This window comes from Pinus tabuliformis, chromosome 2_1, assembly GCF_031772625.1.
Source record: "Pinus tabuliformis cultivar Carrire ecotype Pingquan chromosome 2_1, CPIR1, whole genome shotgun sequence".
NCBI lineage: Eukaryota > Viridiplantae > Streptophyta > Pinopsida > Pinales > Pinaceae > Pinus > Pinus tabuliformis.
The window spans coordinates 552,086,532-552,103,789 of NC_142299.1; the positions used below are offsets into that span (position 1 = coordinate 552,086,532).

Sequence of the window (17,258 nt, forward strand, 5' to 3'; positions counted from 1 at the left end):
CTAACTAAAAGGAAAAAAAGTTAGTATATTTGTAAAAGACAAGAGAATCTCTTGCACCTCTCTAAGGTAGCTCCTAAGAAATTATGGAGGTAGATTCTAACTAGGAAAAGTAAAGATAATAATAAAATTGCTTTACACGACTGGAATTCCTATCTTAAAAAGCTTCATGAATCTCCAAATGTCATGGATAACTTTGAAACCCTGCTCACGACAAAAGAAATTTTCTCATTAGAAGACATTGATTTTGGGGTTAAATGATTGGCAAATGGGAAGGCTAAGGACATTGAAGGTTACCAGGCAGAAATCTTCAAAATTGGAGGTCCTATCGTCATCCCCCACATTCACAAGCTTTTCAATCAAGTGGTCAAGCAAGGGTTCCCTAAACCATGGAATCAGAGCCACATTATCCCTATTTTTAAAAGTATGGATACAAATAACCCCTCTAATTATCGAAAAATTATAATCAACTGACGCAAGGTTACCCCTGCTTATATCCACAGTATGCATAAAAATGCATAAACACAACTGTCCCAGGAATTTAACTCTTCCATGGAGTCAAATATTCAACCATACAATGGTTAAGGCCCTCTTTATCTACAGTTCCTTTGTATTGGAACCAATCACCCCGCCAAGACCTCCTATCGGGACTTTAAACAGTCCTCAAGCCTTTGTTCATGACTTTATTAAAGTCTTCCTTTCCAATCCTTATATCGGGAATTAAAACCCTTTAGAACCTTTGTTCAAACCTTTAGCCCGCATATATATAATGACCCTCTCCTAACCTTGGTTACATATGGTTTTACATATAAAACCTTCTATTGGGCCCTTTTCCTTCATAACAACCTTTACAAAGGAAAATGCTTCTAAACCATACCTTTTTTGCCTTTCATACAGCTCCTGCACACTTCCCGAGGATTTCCTTTATTGCAATCGGCTATTGACCTTCCACGTTCACATTAACCCATACTCTTTCCGATATGCGATTTCCTTTAGAATCGCCCCGCATCATTCAAACACAAATATAATGGATTAACGGTTAAAACCTGCTCCAACACACATAGTCGGATTTCAAATATTATAGAACCTTCACTATAACACCATCGGGTCTGTATCCCCTTTGCACTATTCCTCTAATCTTCGAAGCCTGACTTCCGATTCCTCTGATCGTTGATAATCCCTAACGTCGATCACCGATATATCGCGATCAGCAATGTCGCAACTCCGTTAAACATCATCGTTGACCATTTCACCTCTGATTTCTGATTGTGTTTTAAATCATGACCATTGATCTGGCCACGATCCAACGTCCACAATTAACCGTAGCTGACTCATCACAAGTCTCCAAGGCTCGGTTGTGACTTAATCTCAGTCGTTGATCTTCCAGATACGACGGTTGCTGAGCGTTAAGACTCCATTACTCCGTCCACCTATTTACTTCGATTTTACACCATTTTCCCAGGTTTATATAGCTTCTGGTTTTATTCAAAAGACTCTACCTTATGCCTTTGCTATTCTGTTGCACCCACTTTTGGCTTAACCTCCCATGCGCCTTTGACATATGTCATCCCAAAGTGGTTGCAGACCCTTCAATGAACTCAAGAATCTATTACGGATCTCTGATTCATTTTTCTCCCTATACATCCACCACGACTCCACCTACAACTCTCTATTACACAAGTTATGTTAATTCACTAATCATTCACCATTCGATACTCGATGACACACTTATACAACTTGAAATTAAATCTCTTTGCATATATATAAAACAACACATAATTACAAATTGGGACTCTATCTCTTGGCCTGATTTTCTAATATCAGTGGCCTCTGCTTACATTCTGCCCATAGGCTTAGATTCCACACTCTAGCTTACCCAGCTAACTTTCTAACTTATCTATCCTATCTAACCTCTCTAACCCTTGTTCATGCCTTTTAGGCTTAAATTTATACAAAGGAATTCTAAAACCAATTTCTGGTTTTAGATCCATAGATTTCTCAACCACATTCCTAAAATCTCTTCCTCATCCCTAAGGATTCTCTCAAATCCATAGAATCATGAACCAATTCCTAATCTGGTGTTTACAATCAACGCTCATTCCTCTCATCACTCAACTATCCTAAATCTCTCATGTTCTCCTATATTCAAGAACATTTACAATAGATCCTCACAATATTCAATTAATTCCTATTCTCATTAAAATCACTCAAAACATTAAATAATTACATTAAATCAGCTTAGGAAACCAACTTCCTTGAAACACAAGACCCCCTATGTTTACTAGAATACATTGAAAATGTTGAGCTGGATTCTCCTACATCAGACTCCCCATGTAAGAAAATTTATGACCACCTAGTCATAAGTCTGGATAATTATTTCCTCCTGGATTATTTTGTAATCTGTCCTTGCTTGTCAATTTCTCTATTGTTGCTGTTGTTCTCCAAGTCTCCATACTTTATGTTGTAATGCTCCACTTGCCTTGCTTTCGTAGTCTGCTACTCTTTTCCTCTTGTTGTCACTCCTCTCCTTTCTTGTTGTTTTCTTTCTCTGGGACACTTTGATCATTAACCTTCTTATCAGTTCAATTTCTTCGTCTAGTATATCCTCTGCCTGCTGACTATTTTCATTTCTTGATTACTGAACTCTCATTATTACTTGTTCTTCAATTATTTTGATTGCTACCTTTTCATCCTTACTCTCTCATTTACTATTGTTTTGCACCTTTTCTGTCGCTGCTACATTGTCTTTTAAAAACAATTCCTGCTTCTGTTTTCTGCACCTATCAACTTCTTCTTGATTATTATTTATGACAACTATTTTATCATCCTTCTTCAGCAATCTATCCTAAACATTTATCCTCTGCTATTCTAACTTCCTCCTCTGAAATTCTAATTCTCTAAATAACTCAATAATTTTACTTGGAGCGAACTTTGGAAATTCTACATAATCTCCCATTTCCTCACTTATTATTCACCCATCATCTCACATGGTCCTTCTTCCTCTGCTAAATCTTTCTTGACATCCTTCAGTAGATGTGCTTCCTCTTCTTCTTTCATTTGGCTGTCCCCCTGTGCGAAATATATTCCAGCTTCTGTAACAATATCTTCAATTATAAGACAATCATTATAATAAAAAATATAAGGTCTCTGTACCTCTTCTTCCTTTGGCAACACTTCAATATGTTGCTCTGATCTCTCTTCTTCTGTCAGCATATCAGTATGCTGATTCAAACTCAAAGAACCCTTGAGACTGTCAACTAGTCTCTCCTTCTCATAATCTGTTTCAATGATGTCTTCCAATACTTGTCCCCTATAGTGAACTGATTCTTTTCCACTCTCCTGGTCATATTCTACTTCAAAACTTTCATCTTCTGGAAGGTATTCTTTCACATCTTTGACAGCTTTAAAATACTATCTATCCTCTTCCAAACATGCAATCATACACAAATCATTAGTTTTAAAAATACAAGACCTTCTGGTCTCACTTGACGCTTCAGTCATCAAGTCTTCTGCCTGCTTCGAATCATTCATATGACTCAAGTCCTCTAGCTCTTCATCACTTTCAAAAAGTAATGGTCCACTCTCTGGTACACATAACGAAACTTCAACATCTTCTTCAGCATCTTCCTTTTGATGTAACTCAACTCTTTCGAGCCTCTCTTTCCTCTGTTTGGAACCAATAACCTGTTCAAGTTCCCTTAGCTCCTTTATTAACTGCATATTCATTTGTTGATTCCTCTTCTCTTGTAGCCTTTGCCACTTCACTTTCTTTCTCATGACATAACCATGTTTCTGATATACTTCATTACTTTGCAACATCTCCATTAACACTTCAAGTTGAACTGCTATCTCAGCCTTCTCCCTCTCATATTCCTCTTTGCTTAACTGTCTTTGTATGCCATTTTCCTTGGCATCTCCTTCCTTCTATCCTTGGCTATGGTTGCTTTCAGAACCTTCGTTATGACTGTCACTAGTCATCATCCTCTCCATCTCTATGAGTTCCTCACTCACTTCACTATGAGTTGCACTAAAACCTACTCCACAACAAGTTTGCCCTACTACCACTTACCTCACCAAGCTCTCTTCACTCAGTCTTTTGGTAAGGAATTGGTTCTCCATCTTTGGAACCTCCTTTGAGCAATTCTCTTTGCTCCTTCTGGGCTTCAACTCATCTGCATCTTCTAAGAACACAATTGTCCTCTTTATCTAATCTCTGTTGGAATTCCTCAAGGTTCTGCCACATTTCCGCTTTCACTTGGAAACTCTTGCCAGCTTCCTTTATCTCTTAGCAATTCTACCACATCCTTTGTGGAATTGCCTCTTGGGACTTGCAACAATACTTTTGCATCAATGCAAAGACTACAACCTTCTAATCTTCAAATCCAATTAAAATAAAACCATATCATCTTACCTTCAAGATCTCTGCCTGATCTTGTCCTCCCATTCACTTGTACTTTTGAATGGACTGTCCTTTCCACTAGCCTTCAGCTGTATCTTCAAACTCTGCTTCTTCAAAAACTTACAAACATATCTCTTATAGTTTAACTACTATAATCTTGCTATAAAATTTTACTCATTCAATATCTACTAATCATCAGACAAAACTGCATACCTTCACCTACCTTCAAGATCTCACCATTCCTGCAAATCTGTTTCAGCAAATCTTTATGCTTCCATTGCACAAATCCTCAATATCCAGCTACTGTCAATCAGATTTAGAATCTGATTCTTTCTTCCAATCCTCTGGCTTTATCTTGGTAAAGCTCAACTATCAGCAACAATTCCTTCTTTTATGAGTTTCCTTTCCACTCGGAAATCCTTAACAATTCCTTCCATTGCTACTTCTTAAGGCTTAATCTCCTTTTGCTGAGACACTTCATTAGCTACAACCATCAATCTTCAATCTATTTCTTTGTCAGCAACTCAAATCAGAATTAAATAAAACAATACTTGTATGATTTCATAAGCAGTCTCCATTCACCATTCACATTCGAGTGAATCTCCATTCTCCAAACATCGTTGTAGACTCTTCTTGTCTCTACAATCTCTGCTTAATTCTGCCTTACCTGCCTCTAAGAACTTAACTGTTCTTCTCCATTCTCCCAGTTGTACTCTGGTTGCTTGACTGTCAAATTAGAATTTGATCTCCCTTGCCTGCATACAGATCTTTCCAAATATCTCTATTTTGAACTCTTTCAAAGAAACTCTCATACATAATTGCTTTGTTCTACCTTATACCAAATGGTTCATTTATAATTCAGCTCTAACACCAAATGATGCAGGGTTACCCCTGCTTATACCCACAGTATGCATAAAAATGCATAAACACAACTGTCCCAGGAATTTCACTCTTCCATGGAGTCAAATCTTCAACCATACAATGGTGAAGGCCCTCTTTATCTACAGTTCCTTAGTATTGGAACCAATCACCCCGCCAAGACCTCCTACCAGGACATTAAACAATCCTCAAGCCTTTGTTCACGACTTTATTAAAGTCTTCCTTTCCAATCCTTCTATCGGGAATTAAAACCCTTCAGAACCTTAGTTCAAGCCTTTAACCCGGATATATATAATCACCCTCTCCTAACCTTGGTTACATATGGTTTTACGTATAAAACCTTCTATCGGGTCCTTTTCCTTTATAACAACCTTTACAAAGGAAAATGCTTCTAAACCATATCTTTTCCGCCTTTCGTATAGCTCTTGCACACTTCTCGAGGATTTCCTTTATCGCAATTGGCTATCGGCCTTCCATGTTCACATTAACCCATAATCTTTCTGATATGTGATTTCCTTTAGAATTGGCCCGCATCATTCGAACACCAATATAATGGATTAACGGTTAAAACCCGCTCTGACACACATAGTCGGATTTCAAATATTATAGACCCTTCGCTATAACGCCATTGGGTCTGTATCCCCTTTGCACTATCCCTTCGATCTCCAAAGCTCGACTTCTGATTCCTCCAATCGCCGAAGCCCGAATTCTGATTCCACCAATCGTCGATATATCGCTATTGGCGATGTCGCAACTCCGTTAAACACCGTCGATGACCATTGCACCTCCGACTTCCAATTGTGATTTCAATAGTGACTATTGATCTCGCCACGATCCAACAGTCCACGATTAATCACAACTCACTCATCGCAAGTCTCCAAGGCTCGTTTGCGAGTTAATCTCAATCGTTGATCTTCCAGATCCGACAGTTGTTGAGCATTAAGACTCCATTACTCCGTCCACCTGTTTACTTCAATTTTACACCAATTTCCTACGTTTATATATCTTCCGATTTTATTCAAAAGACTCTACCTTACACCTTTGCTATTCCGTTGCACCCCCCTTTGGCTTAACCTCTCATGCCCCTTTGACCTATTTCATCCCAGAGCGGTTGCAGACCCTTCAATGAACTCAAGAGTCTATTACGAATCTCTGATTTGTTTTTCTCCCTGTACATCCACCACGATTCCACCTACAACTCTCTATTACACAGGTTATGTTAATTCACTAATCATTCACCATTCAATACTCGATGACATACTTATACAACTTGAAATTAAATCTCTTCACATATATATAAATCAACACATAATTACAAAATGGGACTCTCTCTCTTGGCCTGATTTTCTAATATCAGTGGCCTCTGCTTACATTCTGCCCGTAGGCTTAAATTCCACACTCTAGCTTACCCAACTAACTTTTTAACTTATATATCTTATCTAACCTCTCTAACCCCTGTTCATGCCTTTTAGGCTTACATTTATACAAAGGAATTCTAAAACCAATTTCTAGTTTTAGATCCATAGATTTCTCAACCACATTCCTAAAATCTCTTCTTCATCCCTAAGGATTCTCTCAAATCCACAAAATCATGAACTAATTCCTAATTTGGGGTTTACAATCAATTCTTAATCCTCTCATCACTCAACTATCCTATATCTCTCATGTTCTCCTACATTCGAGAACATTTACAATAGAGCCTCACAATATTCAATTAATTCCTATTCTCATTAAAATCACTCAAAACATTAAATAATTACATTAACTCAGCTTAGGAAACCAACTTCCTTGAAACACAAGACCCCGTATGTTTACTAGAATACATTGATAATGTTGAGCTGGATTCTCCCACATCATCAACCCTCTCTTAGCCAAGTTATATGGTATTATTTTGGAAAAGAAGTTGAGCATATGGCTTGAAAGTGAAGGTAAGTGGGCTAAAGGCCAAGCAGGTTTTAGAAGGCAACAGTCAACAACAGACCATCTCATTACGCTTAGGATCATTGTGGAGGAATGTCACAATGACAAATCAAATATCTTTTGTTGCTTTGTGGACTTTAGAAATTCTTTCGATACGATTCCTAGAAACAACCTATGGAATAGATTAGAAGAGGTAAAGGTTCCTTTCGAGTTGAGATCTGTCGCTATAAGGTTACGAGAATGTAATTTCCAAGTTAAAGAGCAATAAGGGGTGGTCGCAAGATATTAAGTGTAATATCGGAGTTAAACAAGGTTTCCCCCCTCTCCCCTACCCTATTTGGCATTTACAATGACAAGCTAGAAGGTTGTTTAGAGGAAGGAGGCTGTGCTGGCATGATCTTAGCTAGGATAGTCATCATCCTTCTCGCTGCTAGGATAGTAATCATCCTTCTTCTCTATGTTGACAATACTGTTCCTCTCGCTGCTGACAATATTGTTCTTCTCGCAAGGTGCCCATCAGATCTTGATAAGAAACTTAGACTTCTTAAAGATTTCTGCTCTACCATGGGTATGACTGTTAACACTGACAAAACAAAAGTTATGATTATCAAATCGAAGAAGGACACTTACGCTAATTTTAGGTATGACAATAGTAACTTGGATGAAGTTTCTTCTTGCAAGTACCTGGGAATTGATATTCATCACAAGCTCAACTGGAGTTATAACATTAAGAAAAGGATTAATGGGGGGTGGAAAGCTTATTTTGGCCTTGAAAATAATTTTAAAATGGAAAACCTCGTAATGTGGGATAGAAAGAAGTTCCTCTTTGAAACTTTAGTCACTCCTGTTATCTTATATGGATGTAAGGTTTGGGGTTGCAACATCTCTAGAGAATCCTGGAGAAAGATTGAGCAGATCCAGAAGCATTTTATAATGTATAACCTCAAAATTAAAAGCAATACACCATATCCTATTCTCCTTATAGAAGTGGGTCTTTCCCCTATCGAGAGCCTAGCTATGACTAGGCTCCTGTTGTACGAGCACAAGCTCAATAAAATAAGAGACCATAAACATCCTAAGCTAGCTTTAAATTCTAGCCAAAACCACCTAAGGCTCAAACGAGGTTGGTATAAAGACACAAGGGCATGGTTAAACCATTGGGAGATCGATGAGAATGTTGCATTACAAAACATTAATAGCATTAAAAATAGTGTTACTTCTAAGTTCAAAGAAAAAATGTGGTGTGAGAAAGATTTAGCAGCTAAAAGAAAATTAAGATATTTTAAGGAGCTCATCAACCCCACCCTAGAAGATCAAAAGTATCTCTCTGTTTTAACTAGCTCAAAGAAGAAAATTAATATAGCCAAGATTAGAACAAACTCTCATGAGCTCCATAGTGAAACAGGTCGTTGCGCAATTCCTAAAACACCATGGATGGAAAGGATCTTCCATCTCTATGAGAATATGAACATCAAGGATGAAAATCACTTCCTCTTAGAGTGCCCCACGTACAACCACATGACATCTCGGTTTCGTAATCTTTTTTGCAATACTGACCTTCCTAGCCTTTTACAATGTCAAAATTATAGGTAGCTCGGGAGGCTTCTCTCCAAGCTTTTTGAGCATCGGAATAAAATCTTAAATCGAACTAAATAATTAATTTCTTTAGGTCCGATAAACCAAAGTTTGGTCTAAGTGGAGGTTAACCATCATCATCATTATCAATAAAAAAAATTAATATAAACTATAATTATGAATACTTAATCATATTAAAATATAAGATAATTATTATTAATTATCATGTCAATAATATTTATAATCATCTTAAATTGTATTAATCGTCAAGAATGAAAATTAAAATATAAAATTATATAAAATATCTCTTACTTATATGTCAATAATATTTATAATCATCTTAAATTATATTTATGGTCAAGATTAAAAATTACAATATAAAATGATATAAAATATCTCTTACTTATATTTAGAATTATGTTAAATTATATTTATTAATTCATTATTATTTTAAATTGATTAAATTAAAATTAACATTAAATAATTATACAAAATTTTAAAAATATTAAAACTTATCCAAATTAAAATTAAAAAAAAATATTAATATATTAAAAACTAATTTAAATGAAATTTTTTTAAAGCTTATCCAAATTAAAATTTAAAAAAAAATATTAATATATTAAAAACTAATTTAGATAAAATTTTAAAATCGTGATATATTAAGAAAAAATAACCTAAATAATTAAAATAATATTTAACACATAATTTAATTTAGACATTTGATTAATAACAAGAAATATGGCCACTTTTGACCAAATTAATACAGTGTTCAAACAAATTAAGAAGTATAAATGTTAGGGAAAGTTTGAAATGTGTGCTCTCAGTTAGGCTTTGTGACCACTATGGTGCGAATATGGAATCTCACCCTAAATTATGAAGTATAAATGGCTTTGTGACCACTATGGTGCGAATATGGAATCTCACCCTAAATTATGAAGTATAAATGTTATGGAAGTTTGAAATGTGTGTTCTTGAGTTAGGCTTTGTGACCACTATGGTGCGAATATGGAATCTCCCCTAAATTATGAAGTATAAATGTTATGGAAGTTTGAAATGTGTGCTCTTGAGTTAGGCTTTGTGATCACTATGGTGCAAATATCGAATCTCATTATAATTCTATCAAGTAGCGTAAGAATTTCAAATCTAAAAAAAAATTCATTTATTTTGATATTTTAATATTATGATTTTTCTATAAAAAAATTATTTTATAATAAATAAATAATTTGACTCTCAAATTCCATCCTCACTGGTCAGTTTTATCATAAAATTTTTCATACTTCTTTGTGTGTAACATTTTATAATTGTTTTAAGCACAAAACTATATGCACATCACTCACTTATACAAAGAAGCAATAACTCTTACTTTAATAATATTTCAACAGAATCATTATCTATTTAATTAAATCTTATAATAATAACCTCTCAATTGATACATACAAGTCATGGCAATTCATGCCCTACCAGAACAATAATCTAACCTGACAATTGATGAAAACAACAGTATATGTATTCTATTTTGGTGACCATTAATCCATACAACCATTGACTCTTTTTATATACAAACTCTCTTTCGTCGCAAGAAATAAATATTATTTTATATGAACATGAACTCAATTAAAAAGCGATATCATGAATCAGAACATCACTTACAAATAAAAAACGATACCAAAACAATAACATGAACCAGTGAACCGTGAACCGTTCCGTGCGATAAGCTTAGGCGTGATCCACACTGTACATAAAATGCGGTATATCATCTGGAAGAATCTACAGACGCCTATAAAATGCCAACCTGGACGATGAATCAAAGTGAGCATTTTGGGCTGCCATTTTCGAGTCGCCTCCCTCCTTCATTGCCTCCCCCATTGTATCACCATAGTAACTTCATAGAGTGCCACTGTGCTCCGCCTCTTATCAATGGCCACCATTTTCTCTGTAGCTTCTCCTCTCGAGGAATCTCCTGCAGTAGACGCTGGGGAGACCCTCCGTAAGCCCCTTAGCCTATGGCCGCGTCTCTACAACTCGGCTGTCACAAATGCTCTCTGGCAGGTCAGACGCAGCATATTGGAAAAGCATGTGTTAAATTTTTCTCTCAGATCCCCACAGTCACAGCCCAAAACCAAAAGTCCGAGTCAGAGCCGCATAAGCATACTCTACAACTTCTCCTCCGATCACATACTGCGAGAGCAATACAGGGATCCATACAATGAGGTCAGGATCGGTAAGCTTTTGGAGGATTTATATGCCTTAGCGGACACCATTGCTTTCAAGGTAATTTATATTTTATTTGTGGAGTTATTCGATTTATCTGGTTCTACTTTAAAAATCTCAGAGAGATTTGGGACGTATCTGATTCTACTTTTAATTTATGCTCTTCACCTCAAGTAGAGACCATAGCGTCTTCCATATAATAGCTTGTAGCAGAAAATCATTGTTTTTTTCATTTATATTTACTGATATACAATGGTGGTTGCTGATATACAATGCCGCCCCATTCCAACGACGCATCCGGGAAACCCAGGAGCATAGCTCTACTGTGAGGTGTTGATAGATATGTGACGATGATTCCGTTTTTTAACATATATCTTAGTCATCTATTCAATTTTTCTTTATATATAAAACAAAACAAAGTAAACATCCATGGTCTTTGGAACCTGATCCATGTATAATTCCTTAAACAAATATATTATTTGTTGTTAGTGTATATATTAATATAATATACATCAATAATATTTGAATGCCAGCTCTTAAGAACAAATATATGAATATACAACGCAACGTGCGTGTCTATATATATAATCAAATTTAATACATAAATAACAATAAACAATAGAGATTTTATATATAATTTAATTTCATAAATATTTAATTTCATTCCATTTAATAAATTTTAGGGGAGTAATTTTCGAGTGTAATATTTTTGGAGATTCTGGCAGATTTTTGGTTGGAATCTGGTGGAAAAATTGTGGTCAAATCTTGATTTCTGTTGTTTAAATTGGTGTTTTGACTGCATATATAGACTCAGCATTCTAAAAATCCTCAAAAAAATTCTGTTGCGAAGAGTTCACTTGTCAAAATTGTGATTTCAATATATCCCTATCAGATTTTAGACAAATTAAATTGGAAAATAAACCAAAAATACATTCCAAAAAATTACACTTCAAAACTACTGGAATTTAAAATATGTTGTATGTATTTTTTATATAAATTCCTCGTCTATATATATAACATATTTTCTGTTAATGTAACTTTTTACCTTGCAATAAAAAGTTCGTTTTTTTTTTTTTGTCGGAAAACATATTTTCTGTTGTTAAAAAGAAATATATTTTACTTCATTGATTGAAATTATATATTTTGTTGGCATCTCCCAGTTCAACAGGACACGAGACCAGGCATTTTACATTTTTGGACTGATCAGTTCTGCTTCACGATGACTTTGCAATGTTTTTCATCTCTATCTTTTGCATGTTTTCTATTATTTCTTTGTGGATTTGCTCTGCACTAAGGTATCGCTACTGTTTGAGCACTGTTTCTCTTTCTAGCACTATATTTCTGATAATACCTATAAACTACCTAACAATTTTTATTAATAAAAAATTGTTAGTTTATTTCTTTCTAATATTAATATATATAGATGGATCAAAGTTGCCCATGGAAAAGATTTTTTTATTAATATATATATAGATCAAAGTTGCTCATGAGAGAAGAATTTTTATTTTTGGTTTAGATGGATCAAACTTGCACAAGCAGATTTTAGAGTCGAGTCAGAAAAAATGACATTATATTCTTAATGGTTTATTTTTTTCAGCACTGCTCCGATTATGACGACACACCGACACCATTGTTACTAGTTACAGCGTCTCTTGACAACATGGTGTTGAAGCAACCAATCCGTGTGGACACTGACCTGAAAGTTGTTGGTGCTGTTACTTGGGTTGGCCGCTGTTGGAATGTAATTTCAACTGCAGAAGCAGTTGAACAGCAACAGCGTGTGCAAAACAATAAGTTTTTTACTTGCGATGCGATCCATCGCATATCGCACAGATCGCATATCGCTGCCCCCCTCTGCTCCTTGTCCCCTGCTCCTTGTCCCCTGCGTTGTGAAGATGACGATGCGATCGCAGATCGCAAATTCAAACCTCTGTGCGTTAAGCTCTTCGCGATGCAATGCGACCTGAGCCATCGCAGATCGCACCTTCTGTCAAACAAATCACATATGCAATGGTTATGGCAGCAGCCGCGCGATATGGTTTGACAACCGTCCGATGAAATCAACGGCTGCGTACAGGTCTGCAGGGTATGGACATTGCGTGAAGTTTCAGTTTGACCGCCGGTTCTGTCAACAAGGCCGACTAAATTAATTGACCGCCATGCTGAGAATTAAATGGCATTCATAGATGGTTGGTAAAACACTTAAGTTTTTACGGCATGTATTATTATTTGTTTTGACATATACAATATGGTTTTTGTCCCTGTTGACTTTCATTAAAAAAAAAAGGGGAACTTTGGTTTGCACAGCATTGCAAGGTGTTAATAAAAAAAAGGAATGAGTTGACCATTGAATAATGAAGAGAACGAAAAAAAAAGAAGGAAAAGGGGTAGCGTATGTTAATAATTTATGTGGAGAATGATGCGTAGAATGATGAGTTTTTTTTATGCAAGTAATGCAGTGTAATGAGTGAGGGTAAGAGCACAGCAGTGTGAGGAATGAAAAATGCACAGCAGTGCATAGAAGAACATAGAACAGGGGCAGCGTGAGAAAGGAGGCATGCACAGCAATGCATAAGGAAATGAGGGTTGTTTTTGTTGACTGAAAACAAAAGAAAAATGTGTGGGATGCAGCAGCAAATGTATTTTTTTTATTGCAATGTAAATGTGTAACTCACCGCAGTGAGAATGAAAAAAAATGTGTTTTTACACAGAGGTGCAGCAGCGCGACAGTGAAGAAGATTTTTTTTGTAATGAAATGTAACGAATTACATTTACATCAGTAAATGTAAGTAAATGTTTTTTTATTACAGCACCATATATAAAACTCTGTTTTTACAGCAGTAAATGTAAATGAGATTTTTACACACAGCAATGTAAAATCTCAGGAGGAGATCTGGTTGGTTGAAATGTATTTTTGATGAAACCCTCTGTTAAAGAGGAAGGTGCTCTTCAACACAGTCTCAGGTGAATTCCTTTGTTAAGAGGAAGACTCTTTTGATTGTTCGTGGAACTGCATCTGAAGCAGTGTTGGTGAATCCCTCTATGTGAGGAAGATGTTTTTGTAACATCAGTGTTGGTGAATCCCTCTATGTGAGGAAGATGTTTTTGTAACATCAGTGTTGGAGAATCCCTCTATGTGAGGAAGACTCTTTTTGTGACAGCAGTTTTGTAATCCCTCTGTTAAGAGGAAGACCATTTTTTTTGTAACATGCAGTCACATTGATGAATGCAAAGTTTTTTTTGGATGTGAAAAATTTCTGTTCTCAGAAAACAAGTTAGCTTCCCTGTGCTAAGATCCTGTGGAGAAAACAGAGCATTGTCTCTGTGTCCAGTTTATGTTGTTTTTGAAATTTTGTCAGAAAAATTCCCAACAACTCGTATCAGAGCGTTGTTCTCTGGTCTTTTGAATTTGAAATCCCCTGAAATCCCCAACAGCCGCTCATCAATTGAGATTCAAATGATCATAACTAAGCTATCTGGAGGTATTTATACAACAATGGCTCACTATTTTTCGTCACTGCCATTTACTTTGCGAATGCTGTTCTGTACTTGAAGAAGCTCCCATGAGATTTTTGCTTGGGCCTTTTCCGCAGGGGACACTGGAAGTGGGGGCTCTCTTGCTCTAATTACGAACTTTACGTTTGTGTCACGAGACTTGAAAACTGGAAAATCAACCCCTGTTAAACGACTTGTACCACAAACAGACACAGAGAAGGCACTCCTGGCGGAAGGTGAAGCAAGAGACACGAGAAGGAAGAAAGAAAGACAAAGACGTGGAAAGGAGTTTGAGGAAAGCAACAGGTTGCATGCTGATGGCGATGGTGAGAGAGTAGAAGCTTTGTTGAGAGATGGTCGTGTGTTGTGTGACATGCCTGCAGGTTTAGCAGACAGGGACAGCATACTGATAAAAGACACAAGGCTTGTAAATGCACTCGTTTGCCAGCCACAACAACGCAACTTACATGGACGAATCTTTGGAGGGTTTCTGATGCATCGTGCCTTTGAGTTGGCATTGTTGGTCGCGCTCCTTGCTTTCTGAAAGTTGATCGTGTTGATTTTCTGAGACCAGTGAGTAACACTTCCTGCAAATAGATATTTTAACTCCCCGATCTCATCAGTTGAGTTTGGTCCGTTTAATTTCGTAATAGTTCTCTGATTTACTAGTTTAATTATAATTTGATAACGTAGATTTCGACACATTTTAGAAATATGATGAGCAAGATTAACTATTAAGATGATAAGATATTTTAAGAAAACTTGTCAAAATATTCTAGAATCTACTATCAAGATGATAAGGATAACCTGATAACCTATTTTTTCTGAAGTAGATATGCTATCTAGTCCAGGTTAATAAAAACAAACTCCATGGTTTAAATAGTAGTAAATTTACAAATAAAGCTACTTGGTTTCCAAGAAAATCGAGAGTAGTAAATTCGCAAATCGTCAGTAAAATGACATGTTAAGCAACATGTAGTGAATTCACAAATAAAGCTACTTGTTTTCCAAGAAAATCGAGGGTAGTAGATTCACAAAGCCTCGGTAAAATGACATGAAGCCACAAGTAACTTAATTTAAGTCTCAGGTCTTTGAATTCAATTGGATGTTCCATTTTGAGAATATTTTTATAAAATTAAGTTGAAAAAAATATCCTCACATCTAATTTATATTCGCAGGATTGATTCTAAAATATTCCCAAAATTAATAATGAAAATAACGCTAATAAGATACTACATTGCCATAATTGATAATGAAAAAAATGAATTATATATAATATATAAAAAGTACATTACTCAATGCCACCATAAATTAAAATAAATGCATATTCCATTAACAATAGGACTCAAATGAACTGAGGTGCCACCATAAATTAAAATAAATGCATATTCCATTAACAATAGGACTCAAATGAACTGAGGTTAAAAAACTATATTGATTGATTGTACGTACATGTCGGGGACTTCCTTTGTTTCAAATCCTGTGTTTTATTCACGCAACTAGATGACCCAAAGCGACCGCTCATAAGTATTGAAGTTGTTGCACATGTTACCAGACCAGAACTAAGAAGTAGCGAGGTAAGTCGTAGTTGAAAACGTGAAATGTGCAGTTCTCCATGGGAGAGAAAGGGGAGGTCTGTTTCAGAGTTGGAGTCTAGTCTTCTTCATTGATTAAAATTTGTGATTATAAATCCTCCTTCAATCATGTGTGTCATTGGTTTGCTTGATGCTTGCTTTATTTCAAAGTAAGATTAAGATGAGATTCATGCATCTCCATATGTGGCGTTGACCGGGTCTCCAATACCATTTATTTCACATTCACAGTATACCCTGATGCTCTGGAAGGTGGATTAAAGATCCGCAAAGTTCTGCCCGTAACAGAAGAGGAAGCTCGTCGTGTCCTTGAACGTCAAATATGCTGAATGTTTGGACTAAGTCGGAACAAGTCATTTCATCTTTAACTCATTTTTAAACATTTTATCTCTAATCTACATAAAAGTATAGCAAATTAGGAAATGAATGACTGGAAAAAGCTGTGATTCATTGGTTATGAGCCGGATAGTCACTTAATTCCATGAATTGAGATTGCAACTTATTTGTGGCTCGGAAAAATGCAATGCAATGATGTTGTAGAGTTTGACGGATGACAAGAGACTAAGGTCACAGCAATTCGCAATTTAGTAATAATCTTAGTTTAGTTTGTTATGATTTTTTTTATATTAAAGTAGCTATTATGATGGAATATTTGGAGAGATTTTGGCATGCATTAATATATTTCATATTACTATCGAATATTTGGAGATATTTTGTCATTTATTTATACATTTGATATTATGATTGAATATTGGGAGAGACTTTGTCATGTATTTATACATTTCATATATGCATATTTATTTATACATTTGATATTATGATTGAATATGGGGAGAGACTGTGTCATGTATTTATACATGACCGATTGAATATTTGAATATAAAAGATGAGGTTGAAATTTGTTCATGAATAAGAAGTAGGTGGTGTGAGATTGTTGAGTTTTTTTTAAAACAAGATATTTTGGCTCAGAGGTGGTTGTTTATATATATATATTATTTTAAGAGGAAGGGACTATGAAAAATTTTTTGTTCAATTACCATTAAGAGATTCCCATGGAATTTGGAAAGATTAGTCAATTTGAACACGTGGAATGGCAATAAGAGGTTGAAATGTAAGAAGAGGCCATTTATTTTAGTGTGTGATTATTTATTTTTAATTTTTTCAATTTACAATAAATATTGATAAAATTT

At 35.5% G+C, this 17,258-nt stretch overlaps 1 pseudogene; it reads left to right on the forward strand.

Annotated features, from left to right (window-relative positions):
• Positions 1–10,687: 10,687 nt before the first annotated feature.
• LOC149201554 (acyl-coenzyme A thioesterase 2, chloroplastic-like) lies at positions 10,688–16,397 on the forward strand (annotated as a pseudogene).
• Positions 16,398–17,258: the final 861 nt, after the last annotated feature.